Below are 15,308 nucleotides of genomic sequence, written 5' to 3'. Positions count from 1 at the left end.
CCTTTCCCTAGATGAAAATAATGCATAGATTCCTCAGGACCTGGTAGTGAAAACTATTTTCTTCCAACATTTTTAAATGTTACTTTAACATATTTTAGCATTTTTATAAATTTTCAAATTCATCAGCTAACACCAAATCCCCTGAGTAATAAAATGCCAGACTAACAGATCTCAGAAACTAGGTGATAAGACAGATAATGAGTAGATAAGAAATAATGAGGGAGACTGTAATTTAGTGCATTTAGGAAAATTCAACCCAATTATATGTGGAAGAGGACATGTGTCAAGACCTACAAAAGCAACCTGACAGTCACTGTGCGTCACTCTCTGTGTTAGTCTGCTTGGGCTGCCATAACAAAATACCACACACTGAGTGGCTTCAGTAACAGAAATTTATTTCTCAGAGTTCTGGGTATGGGAAGTCCAAGATCAAGGTGCCAGCTGACTTGGCTTCTGGCAGGAGCTCTCTTCCCGGCTTACAGATGGCTGTGTGCTTCCCTCTCCTCTCCTTGAGGTATGAGTGCATGCACAGAGAGAAAGCTCTCTAGTCTTTCTTCTTCTTAGAAGGGCACTAATCCCATCAGATCTGGGCTACTCTTTCAACCTCCTTCAATCTTAATTACTTCCGTAAAAGCCCTTCTTCCAAAAAACAGTCAGGTTGGGGGTTACTGCATAGTCCATAACAACCCCCTGAGGTGTCAGCCTAGTACACAGCTACCGACCCAAAACACAAGAGTAATAAGTAGTATTGATTCAACCACTAAAATAATATTTGTTAGACAAATATTCCTCACCAGGCACCACCTTGTGTTATGGGAAGGTAAAGAGGATGGAAGGACCAAGAAAAGGAAGAAAAGGAGGTAGGGAGGAGTTAAGGACCCTGCCTTCACAAAAGCACATTCTAGTAGATTATGACAAACAATAAATAAAGAACAATAAGTAAAAAATAAGCAAGAAGTGGGGATGGGGAAGGGAGTTGAGAGAGGTGACCAATTTTGGACAACAGGGACAGGAAAGGCCTCTTTGAAGAAATGATTCTACATTCAGACCTGAAAGGGAGGGAGATGGTCATGTGAGGTTCGTATAATGTGTTTCAAGGACAAAGAATAGACAAGGCAAATGCTTGGACTAGTAGCAGCGAGCAGGGACCATGCCACAGGCAAATAGCCTGAAATGAAATCTGAGAAAAAGGCTGGAAGATGTAGACCATGGCGGAGTTTGCATTTAGACTAATTGTGACAGAAGGGCACCAAGGGCTTTAAACAGGGAGGAAGTCTGATCTGACCACATTGCAGCCAGACGGGGTGTTCCGTGGCCAGGAAAGGAGGTAGTCAGGCAATGGTAGAAATAGCAAAACCAGGTTAGAAGACTAGTGCATCCACTTAGAGAAGAATGGTGGATTTTTGAGATGGGATTGAGGTAAAGAAGTTAGAGGAAACAACTTACGGTCTATTTCAGGGAGTCTTTAGGAAGACAATTTTAGGGAGATTTTTGGATTAAGCTCAAAACTATATGAGATGTGGGAAAGTAGAAGAAACAGGTTGGGAAGGGGGTATGGAATCAAAGACTCTCTTTTGAATTCGTGACGTAGAATGGTCCATTAGACACGCAAATGGAAAGGTAAAAAAGAGATCAGGGCTGGAGGGATGCTTTTGCAAGTCAGTGGAGAGATGGCACACCTGAAGCCATAGCGCTGGACGAGAAGCTGGGAGAGCCCAGAGCTAGAGGTAGGTCTGGAACTGCACCTCAGGCACACTCACTCCTAGAGGGGAAAGAGCGAACAAAAATATCGTGGATGATAAAAACAGCATCCATACCTTCTCCTCACACCACGTTCCGAACCTGGAGAACGGAGAGCATATTGCCAACCTCTACACTCAAAGAACAATGCAAGAAGATTCAGAGACGTGCAAGGAGAGCGATCAGGAGAGTGAAAGCCTATCACAGAATATTAAAGGAAACGGTTAAAGCTGTCCAGTCTGGACTGAAAGAATCCAAGGGGGTGCCCTGCCCTGTCCACTAATTCCCAATGTAAGTGGAGAGCATACATTCCATCCTTTAGTTTTGAAAGGTCAAACCTAAGTTCAAAGAAAGTGAAAATATTGCCCATAATTGTGCATTTTTAGAAGACACGCTATAATCATGCATGTGTATCAGACAGATCAGGATAAGAAAAGCTTCTATCTAAACACAGCAGAACTGGAAGCAGATGATGGCCATCCCAAAGCAAGCCCCCAGTGACTTCCTGTGCCCTTTGGCACGGGCAAGCCCTTGATCCCGCTCTGAGATGCACCTGCCATTCATCAGTAGCGCCACAACGCCTCTTCACCTGGACAGAACTAATTAGTAATAGTTGGAAACAAAACCACATCTGTAGAGCACATACTCTGAGCTATTCTCCAATTGTAATGATGCTTTTATGATAGTCCATTCATATTGCTGCTCTTTTTATGGCTACTTATATCATGAGGCCAGGGGGGTGCAGAGTAATGCCAACTGTCCCTACAGGACCTGCACTCAAGACCACGGTGTCAATGATCCGTCTCTGAAGCAATGCAAAACTTCCACGGTACAAATCAATTTATAGTCTAGAAATCCAATGTGCAATACCCTTTGGTGACGGTCAGTTTTGTGTGTCAGTTTGCCTACGATGTAGTCCCCAGTCATTCATTCAAACACAAACCCAAGTGTCACTGTGAAGGTATTTCATAGAAGTGATTAACATCTACAATCAGTTGACTTGAAGCAAAGGAGATTATACTTGATAATCTGGATGGACCTGATCCAAACAGTTTAATGCCTTAAATGTAGAACTTAGATTTTCCTGAAGAAGAAATTCCATGGTGGACTAGAGAGTTGAGTGGCTTAGTCAGAACTCACACTCATCTAAGTCAGTTCCTTATAAAAATAAATAAATGTGGGGCGCCTGGGTGGCTCGGTGGGTTAAAGCCTCTGCCTTCGGCTCGGGTCATGGTCCCAGGGTCCTGGGATCGAGCCTCACATCGGGCTCTCTGCTCAGCAGGGAGCCTGCTTCCTCCTCTCTCTGCCTGCCTCTCTGCCTACTTGTGATCTCTATCTGTAAAATAAATAAATAAAATCTTTAAATAAATAAATAAATGTGTGCGCGTGTGTGTGTATAAATATATACGTGCATATGTGTGCACATGTGTGTATGCACATATACACAGAGGCATATACATGTATACATACACACACATATATATACATACCCTGCTTGCTCCATTTCTCTGATAAAACTCTGACTTATATACCTTCTTGTTCCATAGACGAAGAAATCAAGCTTATGGAAATGCACACTACTCTGGCGAAAAGTATTTGTTTCCATAGAAGGAAGTGAGAGAAGTTACTCCCCTTTCACCTGGGAAGCAAAGGGCAGCATAGCTATTGATAGGTGGTGAGAATCCGGTCAGAAAAGTTCTACCTCTCATTAACCAAATGCTCCATGCCCTTGGCAAATCCAAAATTCAGTACCAGGTTCTTAAGGTCCTACTTAATTACATGGCCAATAGCACTTCCCTCATTAAATCCAACAATCAGAAACAGAGGTATAAAACTGAATGCTGATGCTACCTTTAAACTTTTGTTTCCATTGCATGTGGTTAGTCCCTTGAGCTCTCCCCTACGAAATGCCTAGGCAGAAGGTGGGACATCTGCAAACTGTGGGGACAAAATTTGATTAATTCCTTCTCCAAAGAGCAAATGTCAGCTAGTACAGTTTTCTGCCTAATAACCACCCTCACCTTTGTAAATGAGGTCCATGAATCATCTTCCTTCTCAATGGCAAAGCAAGGGCAGATGTAAGGGTGATATCAACCCTCGCTGACCAGGTGACCAGGAAAACAAGACAAGGGGCTTTCTCCCTGTTCACCACTCCATGTATGTCATTTCGAAAACATCCCACTCAGTTAATGGATTCATTTCTACAGTAGAGGAACACAGTGAAGAACATACATGTAGTTTTGCAGCTCTGTTTTCATCCCCAATATCAAGAAGGGAAGCTGGACTTAATGCATGTGCCCTTCCTGCTCTCTACTCCAACTTTTGTTTATAGAGTTGACTACAGTTTCTCTTTCAATGCACCAATATTTTCATTTGTGCACTCATTCAATCGAAAATATTTATTAGGTGCTTTGGAAGAAACTAAAATAAACAGACAGGTTTTAGGCTCAAGGATTTGGAGAGAAGCTCAGTTACATATATTATTGTAATACAAGTTGCCATAAAATATACAGATAAAAACTCTACACCCTTGGGACACTGCTACCAAACTAAGATCTGTTTGTTAATTTTTTTAAAGATTTATTCATTTATTTATTTGACAGACAGAGATCACAAGTAGGCGGAGAGGCAGGCAGAGAGAAAGGAAGGGAAGCTGGCTCCCCGCTAAGCAGAGAGCCCGATGTGGGGCTCGATCCCAGGACCCTGGGATCATGACCCGAGCCGAAGGCATAGGCTTTAACCCACTGAGCCACCCAGGCGTCCCCCTGTTTGTTATTTATATATTTGGTTGTCACTAGAAGAGTAATTAATCAGAACACAATTTTTATATGGTCTATAGGGAAATCACCAAAGAACAGAATGGCAACACCGCTTACATGGTAATGTGTGTCACTTTGCATATGGTTGCCATGGTCTGGCTGATAAGCTTGGGATAGAAAAAAAAATAAGTTTATCTTTAAAACTACACCTATATAAAGAGACGGGCAAGAGCCCAAGTGGGTCCTGATCTGGCAAATGTTAATAAGCCTCATGGGATTCAAATTTAGTACACCGGCTCCAGATGAATGTAGACTTCCACGTAGTTCACAAGTGACAGGTTTTATGATGAACAGAGTACTTCAGCAAAAATGCTACTGAATATCTGTGAAGCCTTGAACAGACGGCATTTATAATAGATATCCCTGATAACTGATCTCCATTTAGTATTCTCTGGCCCAGCCTTATATCAAGGTTTCATGATTCTAGAAGGGGTGGGGTGGGGGGGGAACATAAGCAAAAACTTAATTTCCCAAGCAGTCTGTCAAGCAGCTGTTTCTCGCCACTCTGTAAAATCAGCCATTCATCAAAGCTGTTTTGTTTTGTTTTGTTTTTAGGGAAGATTAAATATATATTTGAATCTCTGAACTTCTGAACCACAAGTTACTAATTTCCCGACCCATTTATTTTGAAAACCCCAAGTTTCCAAAGTTACTGAAGAGCTGCCTGTCTTACACCATAACCCCCTTTCCTGTAGGCAGCAATAGAAAGTTCAGCTTTGAGGTTAAGACTGTTTTGGAGCAACTAGGATCAGCAGGCTTACAGGACAGGGTCAGCAAAGAGGACACGCCTCAAAGGGAACGACAAAAATATTTTGATTAGAAAATGCACAGTTAAGCCTTGACTTGAAATGTGGGTCATCAGGCTAGAACAAGGGAATCCAAGAATAAAGACATGGAAATCAGAAAAAAGAGAAGAGTCCAAACCAAGGGTTGATGATCTTCGAGAAGTGGGCAAATTGCACTCATTCAGCAGTCTATGGTTCAAAGATTTTGTTTGCCCTGACCTGCTTCAGGTGTAGATATTTTTAAATGCTAAGCAAAATAGTGCATGTTCCAGAATTAGAACGGTGTGTCAACCACTCAGCAATGCAAGGCACCTGGTCGCAACTTGTTGGAGCACATTTTCTAACAATCAGGAAAAGCAAATAACCTTACCTAAAAGACGAAAACAAAAAAAAGAAGAAGAAGAACCACACACTCACACACAAGCCTCCTCCAAAACTAATACCCTGAGATTAAGAAAAAAAAAAAAAGAAAGAAAAAGGCCTCTGATGTGGAAAAACAAACAAAAACAGGAATATGGGGACACAAACACCACCTGCAAATTTATTCGAAAAAGCTAGCAACCGAGCTGCAACCTATAAACCCGGCGCATATACGTTCCATCACATTCTGCATGGCAATAATCCTACAAATCAAGTGTACTTTAACAAAGCTCCAGCCAATAAAAAGAGCTACATAGTATAAAACACGTCATCAACTGATTTGTTTCACTTTTACTTGCGCTCTGCTAAACAACACTGACAGAACCTGCCACAGGCCGACAGAAGACGCATCAAGAATTCTGCAAATAACTGTTACTCGACTGACGTGCAGCACTGACCCTCTGAGCACTGGCCTGGCCAACGCATTTGGAAAAGTGATCGTTCTTTCAGAAGCAACATGCTAAGGCAGTCCTGGGGTTGAATGCCAGGCCACCACTAACCGGCTTGACGATACAAGAGAAATGACCTGACCCCTGTTTGCTGAAAATGAAGATGTGATGCCTGATGGTGTCAATTTAGTGAGGCTACACTACAAGGATGCAAGGGAAGGCAAAGCCCTCTGTAGCACACACACACCTTATCCAGGTTACATAATCAAACACCAATCTGGGTGCTATTGTGAGGGGACTGTGCAGATGTATTTCAAGTCCCTAATCAGTTCACTTTAAGCTAAGGACATCATCCTCAGTGGATCTGGCCTAAACTGTGAACCCCTAAAAGGGACGGGGCTCTTCCTGGCCAGTGAGAGTGGCTAATACCAGTTAGGTCTACAACAGCTCTTCCTTCTCAGGATTTTCCCCTCCTGACTGCCTGTGGATGAGAGCTTCAGCCTAAGCCCAAGCGTTCCAGACTGCCCATGATCTTCCCTTCCTGACTGCCTGTCCGATGGACACAGACTTGTTCAGCCCCCTCACAATCATGTAGGCCAATTTATCAGAATAAATCTCTTAATATTATCTCCTACAGGTTCTGTTTCTCCACTCACCCCCAACCGAACAGGGGGTAAACATCTGTACTTCACAGGTTTGCTACGAGAATTAAATGTGACAGTTTCTAAAGTGCCTAGAGCAATTCTTCTCAAACTCTACTGTGAGCACAGATCACCTGGGATGCAGATTCCGAGTCAACTGATCTGTGGTAGGGCCTAAAACCTGCATTTCTAACAAGCTCCCAGTTGCTGTTACCCTCACTAGTCAATGGACAAAGTTCTGACAGTGAGAGAGGTCCAAGATCATAATACATGCTACATAAACACCAGCTTTCTTCCCCCAAGCCACCTCTGCTTTGCGATTTCGAAGTTGTTAGTTTTCACTTTTTTTAAAATATTTTATTTGTCTAGAGAGAGGGAGCGCAAATGGGGTGAAGAGACAGAGGGAGAGGAAAAGAGAATCCCAAGCAGATTCCCTGCTGAGCACAAAGCCCAAATGGAGGCTTGACGTTGTGACCCTGAGATCATGACCTGAGCGGAAACCAAGAGTCAGACACTCAACCAACTTAGCCACCCAAGTGCCCCTGTTTTTACTTTTTAATTAATTAATGCAAATGAATGCCTTTGAAAAATGCAATGCACTGACCACTTTACAGACCTCTGGATGGTCTTTTTAATATAAAAAGCCACAAGGAAAGTGAAAACAGAAAAAAGAAATAAAAAGATACCAAGTAATAATGCTCTCCCATAGCCCATGCCCACAGCCAAAGACTACTCACGGAAGCCTGCACTTTTTTGCCCAAACTGGTAGAAAACACACTTTCACAGAACAACTAAAGAGATCATTTGACATAGATCAAGGCAAGGTTACTATTCACAGGGTCTAAAATGGAACATGGGCAAATACCGGTCAAATACCAACAGAGAAACAATGCAGTATGTGCTCTGGGCTTGGCCAGCACGTTCCTGACCAGTGTTGCTGGAGGACTGGGCCACTCACCTGCATGTGGGACGATTTCAAGGGGAAGCCAAAACAACCCCTGCACAGAGACCAACAGTTCCCACTCTTCCTCACCTTGGTGAGGGTTAATATTCTATGGTAACAGCATTATTCTTGAGGTTTAAGGCTTTGCTCCCTTGGGGGAAAAATAACCTCTGGGGGAAAACAAGAGACATGAAGCTCAGAAACTGTGAGGTCTATGCCCGTGTCCACACCACATTGTTCAATCCCCTGCGCTCATCAGCCCATGAAATGGCACCTCTGATGTCAATGGCCTCCCGATGCCAAACCCAGTGACCAAGTAAGTGCATATCTGGCTTGATTCCTCCACAACTCTGGACACCACAGGCCTCTGTTCCTTCTTCCGTGCCTTCTACACCACACTCTCTCCTGGTTTCACTCTGGTCTCCAGCTGCACTGAGTCTTTTTCCAGCTCCTCCTCTTCTGTGCATCTCTCCCCGCTTGAGTCTCTGTTTCTCCCTTCTTTTAATTGCAGCTGGTGAGTCCCAAGTCATCTCCACACTGAGTGCCAGACCCATATGGTTCTCTGCTTTCTGGGCAATTTAATTCAGACATCTGCAAGTATCTCAGATTCAAGGTGACCCAAATCTAATTTATTGTCACTGTCTCTAAACCTCTTCTCCTCCTGCATTCTGTTTTTGCTGGGTACCCTCATCATCTACGCAGGGGGAAGGAGTTCAGACCAGGGCGGTGGTGGGGGGGGGGGGTCTACCCTTCTGATTTGCCAGTAACTCTGACTCTTCTTCCCAGATCCAATGCTGCCTCTCTCAGGAACCCTTCCTGAATCTGCCTCAGCCTGCGTCAAGTCCCACTCTTGTGCATTCCCTCTACCCACCTCCAAGGAGCACTTACTGCGGTGTGTTGCGGAAAACAACAACAACTTGGTGACCATGTCATTCATTCTCACAGGACCCTGACCTTTTATTTTATAACCATTCTTAGGAATATAATTCTAAGTCGTTTGCATAATTATTAAATGTGTGTCTCCCCTATTAAACTGGAGATTTCATAATATTAAGAAGTATCTATCTCGGGGCACCTGGGTGGCTCAGTGGGTTAAGCCTCTGCCTTCGGCTCCGGTCATGATCTCAGGGTCCTGGGATCGAGTTCCGCATCGGGCTCTCTGCTCAGCGGAGAACCTGCTTCCTCCTCTATCTCTCTCTCTGCCTGCCTCTCTGCCTACTTGTGATCTCTCTCTGTGAAATAAATAAATAAATAAAATCTTAAAAAAATATATATATCTATCTCATTCAACACACCCACCAAGACACTCAGTGCCTGAGACACTATGCTCAAGTAGTTACTGAATGAATGAATGCTGACCTATGTATCTCCTCCTCTAGACTGAGAACCCTTCAGAATAGGAACTGACTTATTTCTATATTGCTCAGTGCCTAGCACATAGTAAGCAGTTGATAAATATTAGTTGGTTGAATAAGTTAATATAAATATAGTAGTATCACCAGGAGACAAGGAGCAAGCTTCATTTATGCAAGGATGTATGTTAATCAAATCTTCTCAGCCACATCTATCCATGGGCAGACCCGTCAATTGCATGGTCTTCTGGCACTAGCTGCCTATCTCTCCGTGCCCCCTGGGATAGCTACTGTTTACAGGATGGCCAGTGAGGACAATTCTATCTATTTGTCTCATCTCATCCAGGCTGCCAGCTAGTAACCTTCAATGCCTAGAGACATAGGAGAGGTGTCTCTTAATAGCAGCATCAGGCTTTACTCCACTTCCAGATGAAAGCAAATTCCTTGAAACAAGTTATTTGGATTAAATGAAGATCTGGAATCTCTCCTTTATTTACCTCCTTTAGATTTCTGTACACACAACACGTTCAAAGTTTATAGAGATGTCATTTGAAATATAGTTTCTGGAGCAGGGCAGGTCAAGAATACCTTTTCAAGCTCCACATGACAGACAGTTTTATGCAACTGAGCTTTTTAATGAAACACTTCCTGCTCATTCAGGGAAATTCCACTTCCTTTCATCCAAAGCCTGAGGAGACTGGGAGCAATGTTTCAGCATAACACGCCTCACTACCTGCTGGCACTTGATATTAAAAAGAAGGGGCCACCACAGGTGCTTTCTCTATGGAGAGCCAGATGTCAAGAAAAGGCCCCCAAGGCTGAAAGAATGAGAAGAATGCAAATAACCCAAGGCAGCCTGAACTGATGATACACTTTTAGACAGTGCGAACAACTGTATTTTCCCACCTCCGTTCTGTGTCCTGATTCTAAGTTACATCTCAAGACGTTTTCCTTTGCTGTGTTCACAACTAGAAAACCAGAACACGAATTTTAAAAAGAACACTTCACCATTCTCTATATTTCTACCCACTTTGCCGATAAATGCTTGGCCTCGTTTGGTAGATGGGAAAGGTGAGGTACAGGAAAGTGTCTTGAAGATCAAATCCCAGGCAGTTCCCAGGGAAATATGTCGTCAATGCTGTGAGTGCTACTCCCCTCAGACATTTGTGCGTCAGCAGTTATTAAGGGATGGGAACTATCTTTTAATGAGCACCTACTGTGTACCTCACCCGATGTAGGTTCTCCATAGAGTATAACTTATTTAAGCCCCCAAATAATTCCCCCAAAGTTCACGGGGACCCGGAACCTCACAGTATTACCTCATCTGGAAATAGGGTCTTGGCAGATAGCAGTTATTTGCATGAATGAGGTCATACTGAATTAGGGTAGACCCTAAATCCAATGACTGGTGTCCTTATAAGAAGAGGTGAGGACACACAGATATACAGAGAGAAGACAGCCATGGGAAGATGGAACCAGGGATTAAGGTTATCCTCCCACAAACCAAAATACCTGGTTCCTGGAAGCTGGAAGAGGCAAGGAAGACTGGCTTAGAACCTTCAGGGAGTGTGGCCCAGCCAATACCTTGATTTCACACTTCTGGCCTCCAGAAATGTGAGAGAATACATTTCTATTGTCATAAGGCACCCCGTTGTGGAAATTTGTGATGCCAGCCCTAGAAATGAATACAAATCCTAGGTGTCATTTTTGCCATTTTACGGATGCAGAAATGGAGGATCAAGGACATTGGGTCACTTTCATACAGGAAGTAACAAGACATGCTTGATCCAATTCCCATCCACATGGAAGAAAATGTTAAGAAGTTAGGGAGGCACCTCAAAGGAAGAAGCTGTAAAGGACAGAGAATGCTGAATTCCTTAACCTTTAGTGATAATGGACCAGAGTCAGAGGTGCTTGAACCATGATCTCAAGTACAGTCATTCCTGAAGCACACAGCCCACGGTGGTAACTCAAGACCCAGAAGGTCCCAGTTGACCTCACCTATGAATGGCTGTTTGTTTTTGCTTTAACTCAAAGAACAATTTAAACAGTGAAACTAAACAGGTACAGCGGGTAAATGCTAGACACAAACCAGCACCCCCAAGCACTTGGTGGCTCTTGTCTCTGGTGGCTCATGATCTGCCCTGGCCATAGTCAACATTTAAGGTTTCACTCTGAGCTACTAACAATGTTTATTTCTTCCTTTTATGAATTTCAAAATATTTCTACTGAAAAGTATATAGAATAATATAAATACCCATAATATAAATACCACTTAGCTTCAATAATTTTTAACATTTAATTTTTTCTCTTATTTTTAAATTTTAAATCATGTCTCCTCCTTTGATGGGTATAAAAAAGTGTCATATCACTCTTTGTCGCCCCTCTCCTTTGAGGTTCTAACCTATTCCCACTATGGAGGTATAGAGCCCTGAATGACAATTGTTAGAACAGGCAAAATGAATTCTGGTTTCAGCAAAGCATGACAGAGGTCCTGCGTGATATGATGGGGTAGATAAGATGACCAGAGGTAAGAGCAGGCTGAATGACAGCACCCATCAATGCAAGTTAACGGACTGGTCTCATTCTGGAGAGGGCGCCTTATGACTTACTGCAAGTCCTTTCCCTTTTTCCTATCATATTTAAGATTTTACCCAAAACTTGGATGAAGGCTTAAAAGTATGTGTATTCAACACATTTCATTTCATTTCTATTCAACACATTTCATTCTGTCTTGTATTTGGTAAGTGTTTGTATTCCTTATCCCCACTATCCTGCAAGCTTCGTAGGGGTACCCCTCTAGAGTCTGGACCAAGTGCCTTGCATACAGCTGGGAGTTCAATAAATGTCTGTTGAGTTAAATTGTAGCATATGAGGACAGGCTGCAGAAAGTGGGTACGCACAACCTAGAAATGAGGTGTCAGGGATAAATGATGGCTGTCTTCACATATTTCAAGGATGTTGAGATTTAAGCTACACAGGTCTAGAGGGAAAAATTAAAACAACTACTAAAAGGAAGAGTGAGGGGGTGCCTGGATGACTGAGTGGGTTGGGCCTCTGCCTTCAGCTTGGGTCGTGATCTCAGGGTCCTGGGATCGAGCCCTGCATCAGGCTCTCTGCTTGGTGGGGAGCCTGCCTCCCCCTCTCTCTCTGCCTGCCTCTCTGTCTACTTGTGATCTCTCTCTCCTTGTCAAATACATTTTTAAAAAATCTTTTAAAAAAATACATAAATAAAAGGAAGAGTGAGTTGGTTTCTGACAAGTGTAAGGAAGTTCTTATTAATAATTATGTCTGATGGCAAAGGGAATGGGCTGAGTTTCAGATCCTCCCACTAATGGTTATAGAAAACCCTTTAGAAAAGATTCCTAATCTAACTGGAAGAAAAAATTGGATATTTTTTTCTCCAAGACCAAGAGTTTATGATGTTCTAGGCTTCCGAGTCTTCAGTCCTCTTAAATTACCAATTTTCATAAATGTTGATACATAAAGTAATATCTCAAATATAATAGAGGAAGATACCTTCAAAAGCAGAAATGACTTGTTTCTGAACCAAGGTACAACCGAACTACAGTTGTTACCCCTAACTCAATTGAAGTCAGCAACAATGGCCAGGGCAGTGGTGCACGTACAATCCACTAATATTTGAGCAGCTGAGGTCTTAATCTTACTGACTTGCAGAATGACCCCCACCAAGAGACAGTAACCTAGCATCTCTCAGGGGAATAGTTCTGTCCCATGATTAAGAGCCTGAGCACCGGAGTCTTCCATCTACCCCTGTTCTCAGCCAACACAGGTGTCTTGGATGAATCACAGCAGCAGGCTCCCGTGTCTCCTGGCTTCCTGTAGAATTTGGCCAAAGGGAAGGCCCAGTAGAAGATTAGAGTCAGGGTAGAGAGTGAGGTTATTTATTTCCCCGCCTTCCTCCCTGCTATGCACCAATGTCTGGCCACATTCCTCATGTGAAGACCACAGCTCTCAAAGGACAACGGTCTCCACGGCTCGCTCTGTCTCAGGTTCCAGTCGCAGCTCCCTCCCCATTTTCAGACAAAGGATTCATGTTGGCTCTCTGCTGTAACTAGCCCTGGGCGACTGCACCATCCTGGTGGTTTCCTTACAAAATGCTCTGCTTTCACTTTTGAAAAAAGTCCCTTAATCTCTCTCCATATTACCTAATTTGGGTGCACACTCTGTTTCCTGGGGAAACCCTGACCGACATGGCCAGACACCAGTCAAGACCGACCCACTGAAGGGTCCCAAGGCAGAGCACGCACATCCCTCCTTACCGAGGAGCGTAAGGGGCAGGTGCTGCCACCCCTACACTACTCAGGGTCTGCTTGACTTTCGGTCTAACCATGGAAAGGGCAGCAGCGGCACCTGGCAGGAGCCCTGAAGATCATAGTCAATCCGTGAGAAAATAGGGTTTTCTTTTAAATAATGAACTGAGAGACAAAAGTTAGTCTTTTTTTTAATTCAGAGGAAAATAATTTTTATTCCGTCTGATGAGATTTAAACAAGACGCCGCGCGGCTTCCAAGAGTAAGACGCGTTCTTTTCTCACTGACATCAGAAATGCCGCCACTTTTCAAGCTTTGAGTTTGGATCACTAATTGCTCTGCCATTTCTTCTTAGTCCCTATTTGACCTAAAATCCCTTTGTGATGGGCATCTAGGATGGTGCAGCTTCCAGAAAGCCAATATGACAACATTAAAATGCTAAAAGAAACCAAAGAAAGAAAAGGGTCGGGGGGTCGGGGGGGGGGGGGGAGCAGATGCAGTGGAAAGCAAATTCCTCTCTCTCTCTCTCTCTCTCTCTCTCTCTCGCCCTCGCTCCCGCTCTCTCTTTCTCTCATTAGCTCTCTGCTACAACAGCAGAGCAGGAAAGAGTGCAGACAGCCTCGAGCTGAAATCCTAGTTCTAGCACTTATCAGGCAGCCACTACCCTGGGAAACACTACCTTGCCACTCCAGCCTCAATTTTCCTGTTTGTGAAACAGGGATGATGATTCCTACCTCGAGGGGCGGTTGTGAAGATTAAATGAAGGAGGACGCTTAGCAGAGGACGTGGCATACAGTTAGTGTTTAAGGAAGGTTAAGTATGATCATAGACATACAGGCTTCATTTTCCCCTTGAGGGTTCTAAGAGCTCAAATTTGTGGAAACATACCTGAATCCTAAATTTGACCACGTGAAGGTTGCCAGAAGAGAGAGGATAAAATGATGTAATACCAAGGAAGGCAAACCAGGGAAACGCAAGAATGCAAGGGCTGAACAGCGTACAGGGACGCGTACACAGGAAGCGCACCTCCAAGGGTACAGACACTAGAGACAGAGTGGGTATAGAGCACCTCACCCAGTGGCAGGCACACAGTAAGAGCTTAATTAATGGGAGCCCAGGAATACTAATACTAGCACTGTTCAACGGGAGACCTTGCCTTTCCTCACAAAAATAGTCCCGAGGCAACAGGCCAAGAGGCCGGGAGCCGGCTGAAGCATCGGCTGGGACAGGGGAGAGAAGCTGTCTGCGTGTGCAGGAAGTAGCAAAGGCTGATGTCACCCTACTTCATCTTTCTGCATAGAACGAAGCCCGCTGAGATCCAATAATGAAAATCTTCAGAGCACATTACTGAATACAGTAATGCCTTTCTGCTTCAATAATACTGCAGCCTGTGCATAAATGTAATGCATTATTCGCATGCAGCTAGGAGAAAATTCAGTGATTTACATTTAGGGTTAATGTTTTTGTTCTCCAAATGAAAGCATCCATTCCGACAATTCCTACACGGGTACTCCCACTTCAAGCAAGTGGCTCAAGACTGTGTTCCCTTGGCGCAGACTTCTGACCTAATTCAGCTTTCCAACTTACCAGATTTAAGAGAGCCTGGTTAAAGATTTATAATCCTGTCATTTTATCCCCAAGACAAATTATGTTCCAGGCTACTTTAATGCCTGAAGACGACGGGTACTAGTCAGCCAAATACTTGGCTTATCTTAATTGTGAGACAACTGGTACACTCAGCATTTTTGAGCCAGCTGAGCGAATACACCCCCTCTCTCTTTTCCCTCCCTTCTGTGTTAGTTACGCTCAAGACAGATAACCACTCCTGGTTACAGGAAAACAAAGGCTCTTGTAGGGTGGGTTGGGGCCTCTGCCTACCGCCTTCACTGGCAGGAAGCACTACTATCCATCAGACTGTCTTCTCATTATCTCCTCTTCAGACAAAA

At 43.7% G+C, this 15,308-nt stretch overlaps 1 protein-coding gene across 1 annotated transcript in view; it reads right to left on the bottom strand.

The window, feature by feature from the left end:
• The window catches only part of FRAS1 (Fraser extracellular matrix complex subunit 1), a 413,592-nt gene that overhangs the window by 298,375 nt on the left and 99,909 nt on the right, over nt 1-15,308 (bottom strand).

The sequence above is a fragment of the Lutra lutra genome, chromosome 2 (genome assembly GCF_902655055.1).
Source record: "Lutra lutra chromosome 2, mLutLut1.2, whole genome shotgun sequence".
Classification (NCBI taxonomy): domain Eukaryota; kingdom Metazoa; phylum Chordata; class Mammalia; order Carnivora; family Mustelidae; genus Lutra; species Lutra lutra.
The sequence above is the reverse complement of the archived record's forward strand: the minus strand, read 5'-3'. Positions and strand labels throughout refer to the sequence as shown.